Here is a 17,239-nt window from a genome sequence, read left to right as displayed (position 1 = left end):
TTTGTCATATTCAAGTTGAAGAATCCATTGCATTCCATGGTTCATGATCATCTCTCTATAGTCAAAGTGAACAATGCAGTCTTTGATTCTACTCTCATACCTTCATTTCTTGTAGAAATATAACCCTGAGTGATTCATCCTTAGGATCCTGTTTCCCACAATGGGTATGTCTGACTTTCTTCAAAATATGCCTTTATCTCCTAACCCACATATTTAAGTTTTTCCTAAAATATCTTTAATAAAATTCCACATTCTTCTTACTAAAATAATAAAACAATATGTCCTACTGCTACTATAAGGAATATTTTAGATTATGTATGCCCATCTGTCTTCTCTAGTAAAATTTCTGATCTCAAGGCCCATAGCCATTTATGCAAGTTCCTTGTATGCAGCAAGGTAAAGCATTCATAGGATTTAATGACTGTTTCATTGATATATTAGTGATCAACATTCAGTTCACCACAGTCTACCCTTTGGCTCCACAAAGTCCATAGCCATTTTTAAGATGAACAGCTCAACTATTTAGTTATTAATTCAGAGTACAAAAACTTGTCCAAGTCTATGGATGAAGTGGAATGCATAAGAAAACTTGCTGTACAGACATGGACCTGAGTTCAAATCTTCTAGTCTCATATAAAAAACTAAGCATGGTGGACTATGGACTTGTAAACTTAGTGGTATGTGTCAGTGGAGAATGACTAATTGAGCTTGGTGGCTCATGGCCAGCCCCTGTTTCAATGGGAGACCCTCTCTCAATGGAAGAAGACAGAAAATGATAAAGCAGGACACTCAACACTGTACTAGTGCTGTGGGGCAAAGATACACTCACCAACACCATACCCATTCATTCACATCCAGCACCACTTCGCACATAAAAAAGATCAATAAATATAGAACCTTGTTCAATTTCTTTTCAGAAATATGAACTTTCATCATTGAACTCATGTAAATCAGGTATGTTTGGTACCCTTGTTATGAATCTGTCATGACCTACCCATGTATAAACCAATTGAAAATGGAACAGAAGTTATCTGTTTTGCAAGCAATGACATCATCATAAGATAACCATTGCAGCATCCTAACTAAATATGAGAGATAATAGGACAAGGAAAGTCAAAGTCCCAAGCAATTTTAAAATCCAACTGACAAACTCTATCAAGTAAAGAGGTCTAAGAAAAAGCTATAGTCCTGGGTTCCAGTCCTGAGAATCATGCTACACACAACAAGCCTCAGAGCATGGGGTTCTTAGTGGATTCCCATAGGTGTGTGTATCAGACCTCTGAAAAGGTCTTTGTGCTTACTTAATTTTTTCTTGATTGAAGGATGACATGTGTTCATATCTGTGTCATTTTTAGCAGCCTATTGGGATTTTGCTAATCAAGCAATTTCTTTCATTTCTTCCTTTTTATACCATTTCCAAACAAGGATAGAAACATTTCTCCTGAAATCTTGAAGAATATTCTGGAATTCCCATGTATTTCCCAATGATTAAGCAAGAGGTGTATACAGAATGGGGTACTTCAGCACGGCTTTTGACTTCTGCAGAGAAGGCGGAGGACATAGGGGACACAAATGTTTGTGTGTGTGTGTGTGTGTGTGTGTGTGTGTGTGTGTCTCTGTCTGTCTGTATGTATGTATGTATGTATGTACGTACTTATGTACGTATGTTATAAAGTCATGAGCAGGGATTGGAATCTTACTTTTTCAAAGTGTCACAAAGCAGTCTTTGCAAAGCTGGCTGTGCGTGTGTGTGTGTGTGTGTGTGTGTGTGTGTGTGTGTGTGTGTGTAAAGTTAAAAAGTAAAATGTCATTTATTTCTTATGTGGCTCTCATCACTGTTTTAAACACTTCCCAACAACCTGATAACTCAGTAGTGCAATTTTCTTTTTCATGAATATATTTATTCTTGGTTGCTCCTGTACAGTCTATCAATGCCCATATTTCTGTCTCCCTGTCTTCAAAACAATCCAGCTCTTTTCTATAATGCTTTTGAAAAAAATGTTCTAGGGCTTCAGAAATAGTTCAGTGATCAAGCGCACTTGATGTAGAGGACTGGTGTTTGGTTTCTAATTCTAGCTCTAGGGAAGCTCATGCCCTCTTCTGGCTTTCTCTAGCATTTGTATGCACAGATGCATACAAACATGCAGACACACATGCATGAAAACCAAAATAATAAATATTTTCCTAATTGCTCTAGATTCTTCTCATACCCAATCTGAACTATTCATGCATTTTACGTGTTTAAGACAAAGCACCCCATTTTCTGTTAGTAAAGCTTATATTAGCTTTCTGTAGCCCCTGTAACAAAATGCCACAAACGTAGTGGCTTAAAACAACAATTTACACATTTGTATTTTTAAAGCCGACGACACTATAATTATGACATTAAAAGATTTGCATTCCTTGGAGATAGAGGTAAAGCTCAGCACTTACAGCTCTTGTAGAGGACCAAGGTTTATACCTTAGCACTTGAGCCCAGCTGGGCTCATAACTGTCTATAGATCAGTTACAGGGAAGTGATACCATTTCTGACCTCCACAGGCACCAGACACTGAAGTGCAATCACCTGTACATATAAAATAAAATAGTATTAATGATGTACATTCTTTTCAGAGGCCCAGAAGAGAACCAATTCCCTCCACTTCTCAGCCTCAAGACACCTGAATTTCTTAGCTCAGATCTTCCCCGGTCGGTAAAGCACATATTTCCAGCTTCTAGTTCCATCATCACCCATTCTTTTTTGTTATAGAATCACCCTCCCACTCTTCATAGTCCTGGAGACACATACGAATTCATCAGTCTCACAGGAAGACCCCTCAATCACAAAATGGTTAACATAATCCATTTGAAAACTGAATATTTTTCAAATAAGATAATTCATTCAAAGAGCACAGTGATGAAGGCATGGACATTTGTTGGAGAGACACTTAGAGATATATATCCAGTATTTCAATAAATTCCATACCATCATTGGTAATTTAGATAAAAAATTAGAAAGTGTATTGAAATTTAATGAGCATGTAGCATGTTATGAATATGTGGCAGTCATATTGAGTTCTATTTTAACATTCAGAGAGATCATGCATTGTTAAGGAAATTTGTTTAACTTATGAAATATATAATCTCTGCTGCACATTTTTTAGTTCTCATAAAATACAATCAAGCAATAAGTATATACATAATGGAGATGGCAAAAGATATGACACTTTTTTTTTTAAAGTTTAGCTATTATTTGACTGCTTTATCAAAAGCTTTGGATGCACTTTTCAGTATAAGAAAGCCAATCATTATTAAAGTTAATATGTTTATGTAATAGCAAGTAAAGACTACTGAAACAGGAATTAGTCAAAGTTTCCCATATAAGTTAAAGTTTGTTTTTATTTTTCCTTTATTTTAATTAATTAATTTATCATTTTTTAAGCATGATCTCAGTTTCCTCTCCCTCCCTCTTATCCTTCTAGTGCCCTCCAAACTCCCTTCTTCCCCTACCCCCAATCCACTCCTTTCTCTTCAGAAAAGGGCAGGTCTCTCATGTATATCAGCCAGCCATGGGACATCAAGTTGCAGCAAGACTAGATACTTCATTTCCTATTGAGACTGGACGAGGCAAACCATTAGGAAGAAAGGGTCCCAAAACCTAAAGTCTGGTGAACTGGGTTCATACCACATTTTATAAATTCATATTGTTGAAAAGAATATTAATTTTCTAATTAGAGATTGTTTGCTTAAATTTTAGTAGCAAAATTACACACAGCCATAATTAAAAATTAAATAAACAAATCCTAAGAATAGCCATGTTGTTTTTGTCATGTACATGTAAATATATACATGTCTGAATATTTCTAAATACAATGGGAGGTCCAATTCCTTGTACTCAGCAATACTGCAGTGTGGGTTAGATTTGAACGTCTGCTGATTTCATCAGATAAATTGGTGATGCTCTTCCCATGTAAAATAGATAAGCAATATGCAGGCTCCTACACTCAAAGCAATTCACCACTAGTGAGAGAATAATGTCTACACATTGATTTAGCTCATAAACTCTTGGGGTTGACAAGGATGATATCAGTAGACTTTACATACCACAGTTGACGTACATAAGCAAATTATTTCAGAAGTCCCTAATATCAGAACATACTTTCAGACTTGTGTCTGGCTACTTCACCTGCAGCCAGTCATGGCTTGTACATGTCTTTGAAGATGCTTGTAGTGTATTGGAACATCCTGTCTTTCAGTGTCAATAGGACAGTACCTTCTTTAGGACAGTACCTTCTTTATTTTGTACAGATTTATTTATATTTCTTCAAATGTGTTATCTTACTTTGTATTGTATCATCTGTTTTTATAGTTCTCTGTAGCATACTGTTGAGAAAATCTAATAAATTTATATACTATACAAAAATATTATTTAATTCTAGAACCTCTTAAGCTACAAATGTACATTTTTACCACAGAATAACATCAATTTAAAGCTTATATGAAATATTCATTTAGGTGATCATTCCATTTTCCTAAGGAAAATTAAAAACATAGTAATTGGGTCTAGAGAGATGGCTCAGTATTTAAGGGCAATTACTGTTTTTGTAGCACTTGATTTCAGTTCCCAGCCGCAAGTTGGGCAATTCACAACCTCCTGTAATTCCAGCGCCCAGGAATCTAATGTCCTTTATGAACCCTGTTGTGAGTTGCACAGTGGTACACAAGCACACAAACATACACACATTTTGATATGTATGTACATATAAAAATAATTTAGTAATTATTAAGATACTAATTCCATTCTCGATATAGGAAGGACTGTCCAACAAACTATTCCTCATTCATTTGGGCTGGAGGCAATCCGAGCCAGGCATAGTCCTTATCTGTCCCATATTGACTGTGGAGAAGAGTAAACACAGCAATGCTCCTCCACAGGACCTAATGCTTTTCATATGCTAATTGTTTTGGAAGAAGCAAGAAATAATTTTGTTCCCTCTCCCTGGGTGTGGCCACAGAGCAAGCCTGCTGTGGCCCATGGACAGGATTCTTTTTTTTTGCTGCTCAAGGTGAAGTTGGCTTTTAAACACTTCCTCACAGAGCTGTATGGACAGAGTCACAGTCACTTACTACTCAGCAGCCCTGTCACCCTTGTTTGCAGTCCTTCTACTTTTGATATTTACTCTGTTTTGGTGATTTTAAGTAAAGCCTTCAGGCTGACAGGCATTTGGCTTCCTCTGCTTCTTGGTCTCCCTCATTCAGAAGAAGTTTTCAGGAAAGCCCTTAGCCTCCTCCGAGGTCTGCCATATGACTGGTTCATTGAAAAACACTGATCATTTTTAGTAATGTGAATGTAGCATGAGAGCTCATTTGTTGATCACGTTCAAAATTAAATTATTTTAAATTAAATTAAATTAAAATATCTGCTATTAAAAATAAAACATCGATTATACTTTCAAAGATCAGCACATATATCTTGGATATTTTTCTCTTCCTGTAATAAAATACCACAATAAAAGCAACTAAGGAAGAAGCAGTTTATTTTTGCTTACAATTTCTGAGGAATACAGTTCACCATGATAGGAAAGGCATAGCTGTGGACAGGGAAGGCATGGCGTCAGCAGGAGAAGGGGCTTGGCTGGTCACATTGTATGTATACTCATGAATCAGAGACTGAATAGAAACTGGGATCAAGAGGTAAAGTCACAACTTTCTCTATCAAAGTTCCACCTCTTAAAGGCTCCACAATATTCTTCAACACTGGGGACCAAGTGGTGAAAGTAGGAGACTGTGAGAAACATCGCACATTCACTAAAGCACAAAACTCAAATTCAAGCAGCTCTTCTGCCGGACGACAAGATCAACATGAACAGCAGACATTGTCCTCCATTTAGCATGGATAATTGAAAGCAAAACGAACATCAATACTGATAACATTTTGTAATTTGTTGCCCATCTGTGTACGTACAAAGTAGTTATTGGACCCTTATAATAAAAGAGAAGCTTTCCCTTCTAAGGCTAAACAAGAGATTTTATGGAGATGGTATGTTTTAAAAACCATTGTAACTCTTACTGAAATTGCTGTTTTAATGAACTGAGTGCATCCAGTTTCCAAGGATGCAAGAGAAAGGGTCTTGGGCACAGAGCTATAATTAACTGTGTGTTTATTTTCTTAAATTAATGTGTGAGTCTCACTTCCTTCTCAGAATGGAGTCACTGGAACTATGATTAGGCTGCAGTTACAATCCTATCATTACAGAAATAATAAGAAACACAAGCTGGAATCTGTCATTCTCTTCAATTTAGGTGTAATTTAGTGGTAGAAGCAGAAGTTATTTTTGGATGAATTCAGTAATCTGTACAACATGATACCTGCACACATTTGTAAATACACGTGGTATAACTTTTCATTTTGAATTAAGACTGATGGTAAAGGTAGTAATTTGTATATAACTAACATAATTTGTCTGGATTTATTTTTACAATTTATTTTATTTAATTATGATGTCATAGAACATGATCTCTTCTGTGTTTTTTTTTTAATTTACTCATTTTCACTACAATATTCAAAATGGATGGTTGGTTTCTCTGAAAGGCACCTCTTTTGTGTGCTGCTTCTTAAAGCCCTTCTCCTTTGCCTGTCTTTCACTGGAAGCATTCTCTCACATTCTTAGCTTGTGTCATTCCTGCATCTTCTCATCAACCATGACTTTTCTGATACAGGATTACTCTTTGATGACTTACACACACAATGAAATGTATAAAGCTTTATCTAAACATCTCTTTAGATGATTCTAAAGAGTCATGTCATAAAATATGAATATTTAATATTACCGGAATATAATACTACTTGGGCTGCAACAGTATAAAAGGAAAAATTAGGTTACATACCAGAGAGATGTTTTATTTGTGAAAGAATGCAATCTGATGCATACACAAAGGGATGAGGCTGAGGAGTTATACATTTGGTGAAAAGAAAGAAAAAAAAGTTTACAAAAAAGAAATCTGTGTTTGGGAACAAAAGAAAATGAGGGAAGAAAGAAATAAACTTGGGCAATAGATTCTGCCAAATTGGCAGATGATGGTTTCATATCACGGTGGGGATTCCATCTGCTGTGGTAAATGTGAAATACTCATTGTAGGTTCATGTGTTTGAACCCTTGTTCTCTAGCTGGCTAGACTGTATTCAGATGTTGTGCAGCCTTTAGAAGATGGAGCCTTACTAAAGGATGTGGGTCATTATGAGGGAAGGATATGATGCTATAGCTGATTACACTTCAAGCTTGAACCCCAAGTTTCCTAGTTCAAGACAGATATGTGATCAACTGCATCACAACCTCTCACCACCTGTGACATAGCTCCACTCTGCCATGTCTTCCTTGTCAGGGTGACTATAGCCCTCCAAAAATGAGTCAGAGTAAATCCTTGCTTCCTAATATTTCTACCAGAAATTTTGTTTCAAAGGTTTGAAAAATAACTATTGTATCATATTGAATGAAATGGAGAATTTGGGTTGGTGAAGCAGGCCTGTAATTACCATAATGTGAGCACTGACATCTCATAAATCAAAATCATGAATCTGAGAGCAATCTGAGGCACACAGAGTTAGAGGTTAGTCTGAGCCATAAAGAAAAGTCCCTGTTTAAAAAGAAATAAATTACAGGTCATGAAGAAAATTTTGAGATCAAGCCCTCTCTTGGAGGGAAGCACCTTAAAACACAAGATGTTCAAAACGTCAGTGAAATGTTTCATCCTACAGAGATGCTCACTAAACTCAGGAATTAAGAAATTCAAAGTATTCAAGAAATCCTTGGAGCTGACTGGACTCACGAGACTCCTTTCTCTTCAAGCCCATAAGAGGAATAAGGGATTGGGAGATATGTTTGTAAGAACAGCAAAGGAGACAAAGACAGCAGACTGGAAAGGGAGATCATTTCTTGAAGGGAAATGGTTATGTTGACATGTGCTTCACAGCAGTAAATGATTTTAGAAAGGATGAGAAGAAGCTGTGGAGAACAAAGATAGAAATACTTCTAGACATAGTTGTATTTGGAATTCTGTGGAAATGTAGCATTTCCCTGAACACGCCACTGGAGGAATGTGCAGCCAGAAGGAACTGCAATTTCAGAGTGTCAGAGGTAATGACAGTGCAGAGGATCCTGGTCATAAATTACTAACTGGAATATTGGAGGGATCATGCAGGTTATAAGTTTAGTGAAAAAAACACCACATGGAGCTGGAATTATTCACAGTCCATCCATAAAGAAGAACTAGGATAGTTGTTCTAAGGAGTTCATTATCAGAAATACAATTTGTGGCAACTTCATCAACTACAGGGCTTCTTAAGGGGCCCGAAGAACATGCTTAGGGACACCTAGCCTTGGTAATTTTACAGCAATAATGATGCTGGTTCTGGGTGTGGCAGTCCCATTCATCTCTCCTATCTTTTGTTCACTTTCTTTGGGAAGATAAATCCTATGTAACATCGTTTGCTGACACAGAAAACAGAAAGCTTAGAATGAAACATTTTAATTAAATTGATTTCTTGGTGTGTGTGTTTCTGTCTGTCTGTCAGTTTCTATGGGCTCACAACAAACAAATTACCAGTGTGGAGACCAGAGGCTGTCTTTCAGGAATTTGTTCTCTCCTTCTATCACTTGGACCAAAGGAATGTGCTTCTCCTTCCTTGATGGTCCATAAGGGTGGAAGGTGCAGAAGTGGGGAACAGGGTGAAGATGCCTGTGGATATTATGGAGATAGCTCTCCCAGAGATTATTCCAGTGAGACAACTCAGTTTTATTGCAGAGTATGGGAAATACATAGGAGTGGGAACCCTGGGGACAAACCTTAATTTGCATTAGGTCACAGTCCTATCATATAGCTGGATTAGTGGAAGCACAGCCCTATAAAATGGCTAGAGCTTATACATAACTACCATTTGGGCTGCCAGAGAACAGCATTTGCAAGGAACTATGTCAAAGTCATCATTTGGATAAGTCAGGCATCTGGGCCTAGAAACATCCTCCAAATAAAGGCAGGTAGAGAGTAGGAAGCCTGGCTGAGGAGGGACTCCTTCACGTTGCCATACTTGGAGAAAGCTGCCAAACCATGGTAGACTTAAACTTGTGACCAGTAGGGCCTCCCAGCATCTCCCCTATTTTATTTTTGTAACGGAGAGGTGTCATAGTAAGCCCTGAGGAAACTTTTGTCTGTGTTGAAAGACTCCAGGGCCTGATAGTGAACCATGACCAGATTGGTGGCAATTTTAGTAACGGTGGTAATCTGTCACTGGAGAAACTGAATAAAACAGGGGGCAAGCATCAAAATTAAACAGCATAATCAGAGGACTGGTGAAGGGTATGAGCCAGGAAAAGAAGGGGTTATTGAATGAGTTAAGTTGCTATAAGGGCTGGAATTTTGATAGCATGTCTTTGCAGAGTCTTTTAAGAATGTTGACAATGCCGGGCGGTGGTGGCACACGCCTTTAATCCCAGCACTCGGGAGGCAGAGCCAGGCGGATCTCTGTGAGTTTGAGGCCAGCCTGGGCTACCAAGTGAGTTCCAGGAGAGGCGCAAAGCTACACAGAGAAACCCTGTCTCGAAAAACCAAAAAAAAAAAAAAAAAAATGTTGACATTAGTTTCTTCAACATCTGATCTGTTTATATAGAAGAAACATTCTTTCCCCAATACCAAGCAAGTCCCCCATGTCCAGCAGTTATTAGATCCAGTGCTCTTCTGTTTTGGAGCACAACCCTGGCAAGAAAGTTAATCTACCAATACCGGAATTCCAGGCTGTGAGTTCTGGGTGTCATTGCATGATTGCATCTGTCTCTGAAGTCCCCAGCCAGATGATGTGTCTGGACCATGGCAATTGTTGTAGCCCTGGCTGATCCAAGGGGGAAAGAAATATCTCTCCTCTTTGGCTTACAGCAGCAGTGTTGCTTCTTCTTCCTCATGTAGATAGAGCTGTGGAACAATCACAATAGGGGTGCAAAACCCTGGCATGGGGATGTCTATGCAGGGGCTTATCTTTCCCTTACTCCAAAGAAGGGGAAGGATGGTGCATGTCCGTTTGGAATGTGTGATATTAGTGAGACATTAGCAATGAGTAGGCTTGTTCTAACTGGAAATGTAAACTGGATAGTGGGACAGCTGGTCAAGTAAGAGAATATCTGATAAGCAAGAAACAGTGAAATTTTTGTGGTCCCAAGTATAGGAGAATGGTATTAACCAGCAGAGCTGTCTTCAGAAGTCTATTGCTGGATGTGCAAAATGCCCTGCTGTGGGATGGTCTGTATGTCAAGTATGTTGCTGATTGGTCAATAAATAAATTACTGATTGGCCAGTGGACAGGCAAGAGGAAGTATAGGCAAGACAAGGAGGAGAATAAAGTGGGGAAGTGGAAGGCTGAGTCAGAGACACTGCCAGCCGCCACCATGACAAACAGCATGTGAAGATGCCGGTAAGCCACGAGCCATGTGGCAAGGTATAGATTTATAGAAATGGATTAATTTAAGCTGTAAGTACAGTTAGCAAGAAGCCTGCCACAGCCATGTAGTTTGTAAGCAATATAAGTCTCTGTGTTTACTTGGTCGGGTCTGAGCGGCTGTGGCACTGGCGGGTGAGAGAGATTTGTCCTGACTGTAGGCCAGGCAAGAGAACTCTAGCTACAATGCCCAAAAGAAACAGATGCGTTAGGGTAGGTAGTGAAAGGGAGAAAGTGAGCAACGTATTGAATACGCTATAGCCAGAGTTGACTGAGCACTTCTTAGTTGTGTCTCCTGTTTAAGAATATTTTTATGGGTTAGCGTGGACTGGGAGGCCCACAGCAGCTGTTGAAAACTGTGAATATCAGCAGAGGGATGTACAGCATAACTAACAGCATAGTTTTCCCACAACTCCTGTTTTTTGTCTTTCATTCCAAGGGTCATCTATAACAACTCTGAGGGTCATCTATAATAATGGTTATTTAGGTTTTGAAACAGGAACATCACCCCTGGTTGGGGCAGTCCATTGAGCTAATCTCTTGGCTTTTGTCCTTGTAGGTTTCCTGAAAGAAAAAAAAAACTGCCAGTAGCAGGTGTTGGGTTGAGAGCTGGGGGTGGAGGGGTGGGCATATGATTTGGGCTGTAGCCACCAGGTCATGGGGTAGGGGGTTGGAGGTGGGGGAGTGGATAGGCGGGGGTTAGGGGATTTGGAGAGCAGGCAGCAGGGATGGAACACAGTGGTAGATATTTGCCTGCCTCAGGCCCCCAACCCTATCTCCGGATTCAGTAATCACTGTTGGGGAATGCTGTAACATTTGGGAGCACCACCACTCTGCCTCACTTTCACAGAAGGGCCTTCCAAACAGTCTTTTAGCCATGAAATGGTGGAAGTGCTCCCAGCTAAGACCAGTTGCCAGTGGACCCCACCTCCAGCTCTGCTTGCAAGGGGAATCACCTGTGGGACTGCAGTTGCTGCAGTCAGGAAATAAGCTGTGCACTCCACTCCCACCCCCCCCATACCAACCCCCACCCTCAACCCTCCCATCCCTGTGACAATGGAGACATAGGCTTTGACCTGCAGGCATGGCAGCTGGGACACACAGGCTCTGACCCTTAGGTTGCAGCAGCAGAGACAAAAGCTTGAACCTGCATGCATGCAAAAGTGAGCACAGTTGAGAACAGGTGTTTCCACTACAGGGGAACATCTTATCTTAGCTGATAGAAGCAGAATTTCCCATGACAGAGAACCAAAAGTAAAGGAGAGAGGAAGTGAGACTAGAAACTTGTAGGTCCTCTAGTAGAATCGCCAAGCAAAGAATGATACTACCCCATGGCCAAGGTGGTATCCACAAACCCCTCATGCATCTAGAGAGTCCCTGTTCACAGGGCCAGCTGTGATTCTCCTTCTTCCTAGAGGGTCCTTGGCTACTGGACCTCAAGGATGGAAGGAGCAGAAGCAGGGAACAGTATTCCGAAGACTGTGACTATAAAGGAGTAAACTCAGGGCATCAGGTAAAGCTTGGATGCTGTGGGATGTCCTGTATGCTGTGAATATATTGCTCTGATTGGTTGAAAAATAAAACGCTGATTGACCAATAGCCAGGCAGGAAGTATAGGTGGGATAAACAGACAAGGAGAATGCTGGGAAGTGGAAGGTTGAGTTAGAAGATGCCAGCCCGTTGTCTGGGGAGCAGCATGTAACTGCACACAGGTAAAGCCATGGAACACATGACGACATATAGATGAACAGAAATTGCCTGAGTTTAAATATAAGAGCTAGTCAGTGGTAGGCCTGAGCTAATGGCCAAACAGTTTTAATTAATATTAGCTTCTGAGTGATTATTTTATAAGCAGCTTGGGGTCTCTGGGGCTGGGCAGGCCTGGAGAAAACTTCAGCCATACTTGGAGGCAAATGCCATTACCCCATCAGCCATCTCATGAGCCCCCAAAGGCAGTGTTCTTAAAAAAAAAAAAAAACACATCTATTGCTGTTTCTATCTTCTTTATCTCCCATCAATGAAAATTCTCAATATGGTGAGAACTTTTCCTCAATTCTTATAGTCGTAGGTATCCTAAGACAGTCACTCTTTCTAATTCCATGAACTTTGCATATTGTACATAGGAGTTATTTGCCTAATGTTCAGATATTTTATATGATTTAAGATTCCTTCAGTCCACCATGGAAATGTACCGTGGTGATCTCAGTACTTGGGAGGTAGAGGAGGATGATTAAGAATTAATGGCCAATGTGGACTACATAACAAGATCCTGTCATTAAAAAAAGAAAAAGGTGTATTTTCAACTCTGTGTGATCTAGTGCTTACTTCTTAAATGCAAGACCTACTAGACTTCTGTATCTTGAACTTAACAATTTAACTAGAGTGGTGGCCAGCAACCTCCTGTAATCATCCTGTTTCAGTTTCTCCAGTACTAAGATTTGGGACACACGCTAGCATTTTACATGAATTCTCAGGATCAAAATTCAGGGCTTCATGCATGCAAAGCAAGTACAATACTGAGTGAGCCATCTCCTCGACTCCATACCTGCTAACTTTAATGCAGCGTGTGTCATTCTCTATACAGGATGTTTACAGAAAATTGGCTCAAAACTAAAGGTTTCCCAAGGAATTAAATGAGGAAATGAAAGAAGTTTTGAGAAAACAGTCTACTACATTGAACAAAATAATAGATTGAATAAATATAAGAAAATAATTAAAGTAAGTCATAATTATTATTCATTTGAGTAAAACACAGAGGCACATTAAGTAATAGGAATAGTTAGTAGACCAACGACCTCTAAAAAGCCATCTTTGGTCCAGGTAATTCTCATGTGAAGCATACCTTGATCCCATCTTTGTGTCCCACATTGGAGATTTAAGACACATATTTAAGGTCATTATGCAATCCTTAAAAAAGCACCCAAAATAAATGAAGTTTCATGATTACACAGCTGTCCACACAGAAAAGTTATATAATAATGATAATAAGTCTCTCCTTTTCTGGAACATTTCTTCAGTAAGTGCCTGCTGTCATTATCAAAATTATTTGTTCTCTTGTGATCATTATTGTAGGAGAAAGTCATCATTACTTCTCCCAGTCTTACCGATTGAAAAGAAAGGTCAAGTGATTTGTGAAGAGATTGACAGGGGATCTGAAAATAAAAGCAACCACTTTTGAAACCCTTAATGTGCAGAGAATGAAAAGTAAGAGTCCAAATAAGAAAAATGTTATATCCCTGTTCAGATGGGAAATACTCCACTCAATATACTAACTATATTATTATTATTATTGTTATTACTATACAGGAACCTAAAGCATTCCATTTGTTAAAATTTAAGTTCTGTAAAGGAAAATGGTTGCCATAGTCATACCGCTGTGGTTTCTAACATTTCTGATTGCTTGAGTATTTCACATTCCTTTTCTAGATTTAGATAAAACAGCTAGCAACCCTCATAGCTCACTTTGAAACCTATAACCCATCACATCAAAGAGCGTACAATTAATAAACTTAATTTCGTTTTTTAAAATAAATCTTTCTTTATGCCTAGCTATATTATAGGCCCATATAATAATCAACTCTAATGACAAAACTATACAAAAAAAAATATGATCAAGAACTTGGCTTGTATAAAGGTTCAGGTGTAGTTATTAATATAAATGTAGGAATTTCAAGCAGTATTGCTTTGTAAATGTTGGCACATGGCAGTGGAAAGGCGAGCAGAAGCAGGAATGAACAGAAATAGTGAAAACAAGAGAAATCTCTGCACTGTAGGCTTTCAAGTCATCCATTGCATTCCACTTTATTTCAACAAGATTTTACAAGGATCAAGTTAATAATAAATCATAGAATTAAAAATCAAATGTCAGTTGCTAAATCTGTGTATTTTTGTCCCTTGGAAATCAGAGAACTCAGCTGTGTAGATTCACACTTCATAGCACATGCTGCCAAGGCTGATGACCTGGGGTTGATCCCCAGGACCTATATTATACAAGGAGAGAAACAAGTCCTGCAAAATGTCCTCTAATATCCACAATGAACTTGTGACATATTAGTGTGTGTGTGTGTGTGTGTGTGTGTGTGTGTGTGTGTGTATGTGCCATAAAATAAATACATACTGTAAAATAAACTTGAAAAAATTTTCGAGTTGCAAAGAAGAATTAAGGAGGTGTCAGGTACCTGATTTGTGCCAGGACAAAGAACTTTACATTATAAAATCGTTAAAAGAACACATCCTGCCACATACTGGCAGCCCATGCCTTTAATCCCAGCATTTGGGAGGCAGAGCCAGGCAGATCTCTGTGAGTTCAAGGCCAGCCTGGTCTACAGTGTGAGATCCAGGATATGCACCAAAACCACACAGAGAAACCCTGTCTCAAAAAACCAAATAAGTAAATAAGTAAGTAAGTAAGTAAGTAAGTAAGTAAGTAAGTAAATAAGTAAATAAATAAATAAATAAATAAATAAATAAATAAATAAATAAATAAAAAGCACATTTTATTTCCAGCCTAATTTTAATATAAAATGGTAACTACATATGTTGTGGGATATTCGATCACACTGGGAAACCTAAGATTGTGTTAATAAAGTCAATCTTGGATTAGAGGGCAGAGCCAGCAACCAGTTGACAGGAATTAGCCATAGAGAGTATGAAGGAGCCAGGAAGATGGATAGAGAGATGCACAGAAAGGAGTAGAAAGGGACTTAGAGTTTTATAGTCTTTTTAGGATTGGAACAACTGGAAAGACTCTCTCTTACTGGGTCTCTAGGCAAAAAGGAGGTCAGTTGGTTACTTCCCTGAAAAGTCTGAGCTATTAGGTTTTCACCTCAACATCTGACACCCGAGTCCTTAATGGTAAATAGAATGATAGAGACTTCATTAAATGATACATTTGATGGCAGCAACAAAGCTGGGGCCAGTGGGACCAGAAATCCAACCAGGCCATGACCTGAGCAACAGGACCCTGACAGCAGGGCCACAAACAGCAGCTAAAACATCAGTAAAATAGTAGCCACTAAGCCAAAGGAAAAAGAACGTACTTATATGAAAGCATAAATAGATTAAAATTTTGCCTTTTAATTCTGCCAAGGTAAGAACACACACAAAATATATTTTACAGCATATTCTATGGAAGACTGGGTGCCAAAAATTATTGGACAGAAGGCTAGAACACGTTGAGAAAAATGTATTATTATGTAAAAGTTTATTACCACAATTGTTTGCATGTATATTAAAAAACAGAGTAATGCTTAGCATTATAAAGAAGCAAAATATGTAATAGTAAATAATAGGTTATATATACATACACACACACACACACACACACACACACACACACACACACACACACATATATCTTGAAGAAATAGTAATAAGCCAGGACATGAATTAAAGTAAAAGCATAAGAAAAGAGGATTTTCAATGTTACAGCAACAGTATAGAAACTGAATATGCAGATAGGTAAATGTGTCTATTATTTTAATTATTATTCCCAAACAAATGGAATGATAAAGGGTAATTTTGAAAGTAATATTTCAATAAAAATTTTGAATATATATTCATATTGATACTGAATAAACTATGGAAGTAAAAGCCTGTAAAATTTTAGAAGATAAGTTAACATTATCTCTGCTCTCTTGAACAAGAAATAATTGGCTATTTTACAATCAACAAGCTTTAAATTTTGCTTTTAACACTATACATAATATAAAATAGAGAAGAAAAACAAGGAATTAATAAATAGAAGTGTTAAAGGAAAAAGATAATTTGTTTTTAGAAATATAAAGTGATATTTCAAGTTTTTAAAGGAATAAGGAAAGAGTAAATCAGTTTTTAATTGAAATTAAAGCATATAAAATTAATCATGAAATAGAAGTTGAGTGCTTATACAGTAAGAGCTGAACAGCCAAACAGAACAGGAGAGCACCATGAAGGAAACTCCTATTCCAAAATCAAAATCATGCAAAAAATTGGAGAAATATGAATTAAACATAAAACTTGAACATACAAAGGAAAAATTGGCATGTGTGTGCGCGTGAAAATTATTCAGTCAACTTATGTCACATTTGGTGCCCAGGTACCTGTGGCTAAATGAACTTTGGCAAGAAAATTGGAAATTGTATTGAGAATCGGTATGTGCAAAGAGGGATATTATCAAAATGACTACGGAAAAAAAGTATTTCAGACAGTGTTCATCAAGCTAATTCACCAGTCCTGAGATCAGGGTAAGAAGAAATAGAGTTCAGGACTAGAAATAAAGGCATTCTGGGAACTGACCACTGAGAGCACAGATAAAGCGTTGCTTAAGGATAATCTTCAATCAATTCTGCTCTATCTTTGTTAAGATTTAAGAAATACTAGAAGAAATGTGAAAATCAAAACAACAACAAAACGAAACTAAACATAACAACAAAACACCTAACCACTAATCATGGCTAATAACACATATTGCTCTGTGGTGCACAAGACAGTAATAGGAGTATGAGAAAGGGAAAGACAAGAGGATGGCTCTTAGTTTGAGTCTGTCCTGAGCCACACAGTGCGACTCTGCTTAGGTGCCATTTTCTTCAGTGCTATAACCACCGACAAGTTGCCTTTGCCCCAGTGAGTAGCTTCCCACCTAAGCTGGGCAAGAAACTCGGATAAAACTCAGTGGAAGTAATGCAAAAAGAAGATACCAAATTATGAGAGAATTTGCTGAGAAGAAAGCTTCAATTAGGAGAGAGAGGTTATTGAGAGAGTATCATAAGGAACAGTAGTGATTAAAATCCACTATAT

The sequence above is a fragment of the Peromyscus eremicus genome, chromosome 3, assembly GCF_949786415.1.
Source record: "Peromyscus eremicus chromosome 3, PerEre_H2_v1, whole genome shotgun sequence".
NCBI lineage: Eukaryota > Metazoa > Chordata > Mammalia > Rodentia > Cricetidae > Peromyscus > Peromyscus eremicus.
This window is presented reverse-complemented; position numbering follows the sequence as displayed.